We start from the raw sequence: 6,080 nt of genomic DNA on the forward strand, positions 1-6,080 counted from the left end.
GAACACAAATATAAACCAACATGTAATGTGTTGGTCCCATGTTTCATGAGCTAAAATAGAAGATCCCAGAAATGTTCCATATGCAAAAAAAGCTTATTTCTCTCACATTTTGTGAACAAATTTGTTTACATCCCTGTTAGTGAGCATTTCTCCTTTGCCAAGACAATCCATCCACCTGACAGGTGTGACATATCAAGAAGCTGATTAAACAGCATGATCATTACACATGTGCACCTTGTGCTGGGTGCAATAAAAGGCCACTCTAAAATGTGAAGTTGTAACACAACACAATGGCACAGATGTCTCAAGTGGCATGCTAACAGCAGAAATGTCCACCAGAGCTGTTGCCAGAGAATTTAATGTTCATTTCTCTACCATAAGCCACCTCCAACGTCGTTTTAGAGAATTTCGCAGTACGTCCAACCGGCCTCAGAACCGCAGACTACGTGTAACCACACCAGCCCAGGACCTCCACATCTGGCTTTTTTCACCAGTGGGATCATCTGAGACCAGCCACCGGACAGCTGATGAAACTGTGGGTTTGCACAACCGAAGAATTTCTGCACAAACTGTCAGAAACCGTCTCAGGGAAGCTCATCCGCGTGCTCGTTGTCCTCACCAGGGTCTTGACCTGACTGCAGTTCGGCGTTGTAACAGACTTCAGTGGGCAAATGCTCACCTTCGATAGCCGCAGGCAACCTCTTCATGAATTAATCCAGGTTTCAACTGTACCGGGCAGATGGCAGACAGCGTGTATGGTGTCGTGTGGGCGAGCGGTTTGCTGATTTGAACGTTGTGAACAGAGCGCCCCATGGTGGCGGTGGGTTATGGTATGGGCAGGCATAAGCTACGGACAATGAACACAATTGCATTTTATTGATGGCGATTTGAATGCACAGAGATACCGTGATGAGATCCTAAGGCCCATTGTCGTGCCATTCATCCGCCGCCATCACCTCATGTTTCAGCATGATAATGCACGGCCCCATGTCGCAAGGATCTGTACACAATTCCTGGAAGATGAAAATGTCCCAGTTCTGGGATGCTCTGGATCGACGTGTACGACAACATGTTCTGTGTTCCAGTTCCTGCCAATATCCAGCAACTTCACACAGCCATGGAAGAGGAGTGGGACAACATTCCACAGGCCCCAATCAACAGCATTATCAACTCTATTTTAAAGGAGATGTGTCACGCTGCATGAGGCAAATGGTGGTCACACCAGATACTGACTGCTTTTCTGATCCACAACCATATATATTTTTTTAAAGGTATCCATGACCAACAGATGCATATCTGTATTCCCAGTCATGTGAAATCCATAGATTAGGGCCTAATTTATTTATTTAATTCGACTGATTTGAACTGTAAATCAGTAAAATCTTTGAAATTGTTGCATGTTGCATTTATATTTTTGTTCAGTGTATATTCTGTATTATTCTCTGAAATTGTATTCAGATTGTATTTGGCCTTTGCTGTATAATAGCCTACAGTAAGTGTTGTGTATCTGCGGTGGTTGCTGTTGATGTCAGGGTTCAGGAGTGCAGTGTAAGCCTGTAGCAATGTTGAGAGAAAACATCAAGTGCCGTATGGAAGGGCTGAGACACAGATATTAGCACCAAACAAAACAAGATCTATAAAGTTCCATAACGTCAACACTGTAGCGCTGTACCAAAACACATGACATAATGCGTGTTATTTAACTGCTACATTTATGTTTAGACAGTGGGCTATGCATGAATCCCCCGAGACTTCCGAGAACGAGATTAGCTAACACAAATATTTACCTACAATAGTTATAATAAGCTCCCCCATCCCTCTCTCTCTGTTTATTGTGTAGGTTGTTTCTCAGTTTGTGTTGTGTGCTTTGATTCATGGCACCAGCTGCAACACTCTAGTTGACCCACACAAAACCCCACTGAGATGACGTCACATCATGAGGCATGACAAAGGGCTGAGGACCCGGTCCGGGGCATGATGCTCCCATTAGTATGTAAAACTATAGCAGCTGGTGGCTCTGATCTCATGTGAAAATAAATGGGCAAAATACACACGACTCCTTCCATGTGACTTTGCTGTCTCACACCGCAAATATGAATGGGCCCCTCTAACAATGAACCCAGAAAGTGTATTTCTAGACACACTGTCATCTGTTACTGGAATGGGTGAATAGAAACTGGAAAACACATCTTAACTTCCTTGTCATTTCGCAGGCCCCTTTAATTTACGGGAATCCGGGGGATGTTCTGATGCCCTGTGCGTGCCACATCCTGGGATTGAACCGCTTGACTCCGTGGGTCAGATTGTCACTCTTCTAGGACGACCATGCCGATGAGATAAGCCACCAGGGCGACTCCTGAAGCCGCTGCCACACCTACAACCCAGAGGAGAGGAGGAGTAATATGGACTGAGTAATATGGACTGAGTAATATGGACTGAGTAATATGGACTGAGTAATATGGACTGAGTAATATGGACTGAGTAATATGGACTGAGTAATATGGACTGAGTAATATGGAGGAGAGGGGGAAAGTAAACGGAAGGCGGGAGAGAGGCTATGCTGCATCGCAACATACCCATGGTGATTTTGCGCCTCTGCTGGATCTTGTACACCGGGACCCAGGTGCAGTCCATGCCCTCCTCTGAATCTCCAACCAGAATAAAAGCTGTTAGACACTCAACTTCCTCTGCTTCTTAACTTCTTCCTAACTGCTTCCTACCTGCTTCCTACCTGCTTCTTACATGCTTCCTACCTGCTTCTTATATGCTTCCTAACTGCTTCCTACCTGCTTCCTAACTGCTTCCTACCTGCTTCTTACATGCTTCATACCTGCTTCTCACATGCTTCCTAACTGCTTCCTACCTGCTTCCTAACTGCTTCCTAACTGCTTCCTAACTGCTTTAGCTAATGGATTAGTTTCTCTAATGGAAGAACTCAGGGCAAGCGCTTGGTTGACCAGACATACCACACCTTACAAAAGCACCACCGCTAGGTGTGACAAATGTGATCTGTGTGGCCAGTACCTAAACCTACACTTGACCCCTGGATTTTGCTTTTCAGACAAGTATTGACCTCTCTGAGATGGATGACTCAATGGTAGAGTTTAACATAGCAGAGCGAGGCGAGGTTACTATTAGTGTACACATCACTAAACTACAGGCAGAAAGGCGGCAAGGAACCACCTTCTTTATTGTAACACATATCTGAAGCCTGGGGGAGATCAATTGACTTCAGCTATTTATTTTCCTCTGCTTGTCTTTTATAAAAAAAATCCACATTGATGCTCAATCATCTGTAAACCACACAGATGATTGTGGAAACAGGTCGCGACAAGATCTGAACACATACCGCAACTGTGTCACAAAGGGCACAGATATCTTATTGAGATGTACAGTATGCTATGGGTGGGACAGAAACTGAAACTGGGGAGGAACCTTATAAAGCAGACAGACACAGGTAGTGGCAAAAGTAAATAGAATAGAATAGAATAGAACGATTATCTAGAATATAACTAATTGCTGATAGCCTGCCCTACATGCATTTTAAAACATGACATCAAGAGGAATAAAGTTGATGACAGACAACAGGCATGTATGAGGAGGAAACAACATTTACTGCTGTGACATCATCTCACCTGTAATAGGCCTATTTAGGATAGCGGTCAAGTCACGTTTGAGTCACTCACTTTCCAAAATGTAGCCAAGTATATCTTCACCCCCTCAAGGAACATCAAGAGGACATTGGCTTAAGACAAAACATCTAGCTGACCACCAGATTATCTCATGGCAACTAGGGCTCAGGTCAAAATATAGTGCACTATATGAGGAATAGGGTGCCATTTCAGACAGCATAGATGGAGCTGAACCAGTACCTAGCCTACCTTGGTGCCACTCTAACCTGCCCTGTACCAGCTGCTGGGTGATATGGAGCTGCCCGTCAGGGATGGTGAAGCCTACCCACTCCCTCACCCTCTCCTGGACAGCTGCCTCCGTCTTAGAGGAGAGTATGTAGTCACACAGAGAGATGCCAGTGTTGGGAACCAGGAAGAACAACCGCTTGGCCAGAGCCTGGGAGCCCATGAACGCATTCGCTATAGAGACACACGCACACACACACACATAGACACACGCAAACACACACACACGCAAACATGCAAACAAACACAAACACACACACATTTACAATCACATTTACATAATTTAGCAGACGCTCTTATCCAGAGCGACTTACAAATTGAGACATAGGCATGGATATCTGTAGGGTCACACATGCACACAGACATATGCGTACCTGTTTTATATACAAAGGTCAAAGATTGTTTTTACATATTTTACAGTTACTCAAGAGCCTCTGTCATATTGTCATGCATGATGCTAGTTGAGTGTACAAGAAAAACTACAGTGCCTGACCACCGCCATCTAGTGGCATAGCTGTGGACTACTTATTGAATTTCAAGGCCGTTTAAGACGTCCTACTGCACTGGTAACTAACTATTCATCAGTTGTATCCTACCTGAGTTTTCATCATTTGTCAGATGTTCAAATACGTTTTTGGCACTGCTGTACACACTCCTGATGATGTCCCTCTTGATGTACTGTGAGTGACATGGTATCAAGGTCATTAACAAATCATCATGGAGATGCAGCTTAAGTGTTTGAAATAGTGGCTGCCGGTATTATCGGTGCCCACAGTTGCCCTACCATGGTGGTGGTCTTGGCAGTGGTCCTCGCAGGGTTCATGTACGCTCTGCACCACAGACTCCCCTTCAGTCTCAGGATACAGCTGCGTACCTGCACTGACGCGGTGGAGGGCCTCTCCCCCAGCTTGCCCCCCCCCGCCTACAAGACAACCCAGAGAGGAGAGCAGCAACGTGGGTTCATCTGAACCTCTCTATATGGAGCAGATTTGGGCCCCTTACACTGATCCATTACAATGGAAGATTTGAAGTACAACAATCTGATTTTACAGTCATTTCTTACATATTCCCACTTCCTGTTGGGATGAAGATCTGACCTTGGATCTTTATCCTTTGTGAAATTGTTCTCTAAAGAACATACAGGAGGTAAACAGTTGTCGTTCACAAGGATCATCAGCAATGACGTTTCAATGTTCAGTTGCACACCACACCAAACTTGCCTTAGTTGGGGGGGTTCAAATTTGTCTCAGCTGGTAGCTTTTTGTTGTTGAGGAGACAAACACTGCCCTCAGTCTTCTTTGCCCACCTATTCATCCCATCCTAACACAGATAAGAGGTTTTCTCACTTTGTCAGTAGAAGTAGTGGTGGAAGAAGTCCTGTCTGATGTAAGACTGAAGGTGTAATAAACATGTAACAATAATAATCATTATACTAGGCCTCCGTCCAAAATGGCACCACATTCCCTATATAGTGCACTACTTTTGACTGGGGCCCTAGGTTACCTTCATGGCCCGCATCAGACCGTGGTGGGTCTTGTCCTTGATAGGGAACATCAGGTCGATGTCCATGGGGCAGACTGCAACGGGCCAGAGCGCTATCATCCACTGCAGGTAACGCCATGTCGCAGATTTAGAAGATTTCTGGAAGACATGACGCAGTAAGTCAACGTTTAGCAACACTAACCAGGAACGAAAGCGCATCTCTTTCTCTCCTTCTCTCCCGCTAACCCTGCAGTGTATGGCGGTGCTAGAGGATGATACACATGCAATTGAATGAATGAGTAAAATGTTGAAAATCTCTGTACTCACACTGGGTTCTTTAATGTTCATAATCCAGCAAGTCACTCTGTGATGAAATTGTTAAGAAAGAGTGTGTTCTCTTTAGTCTTTGTGTTACAGTGGGGAAAAAAGTATTTAGTCAGCCACCAATTGTGCAAGTTCTCCCACTTAAAAAGATGAGAGAGGCCTGTAATTTTCATCATAGGTACACGTCAACTATGACAGACAAAATGATAAAAAAAATTCTCCAGAAAATCACATTTTAGGATTTTTTATGAATTTATTTGCAAATTATGGTGGAAAATAAGTATTTGGTCAATAACAAAAGTTTCTCAATACTTTGTTATATACCCTTTGTTGGCAATGACACAGGTCAAACGTTTT

This window comes from Coregonus lavaretus (genome assembly GCF_964263955.1).
Source record: "Coregonus lavaretus genome assembly, chromosome: 6".
In the NCBI taxonomy this organism is placed as follows: domain Eukaryota; kingdom Metazoa; phylum Chordata; class Actinopteri; order Salmoniformes; family Salmonidae; genus Coregonus; species Coregonus lavaretus.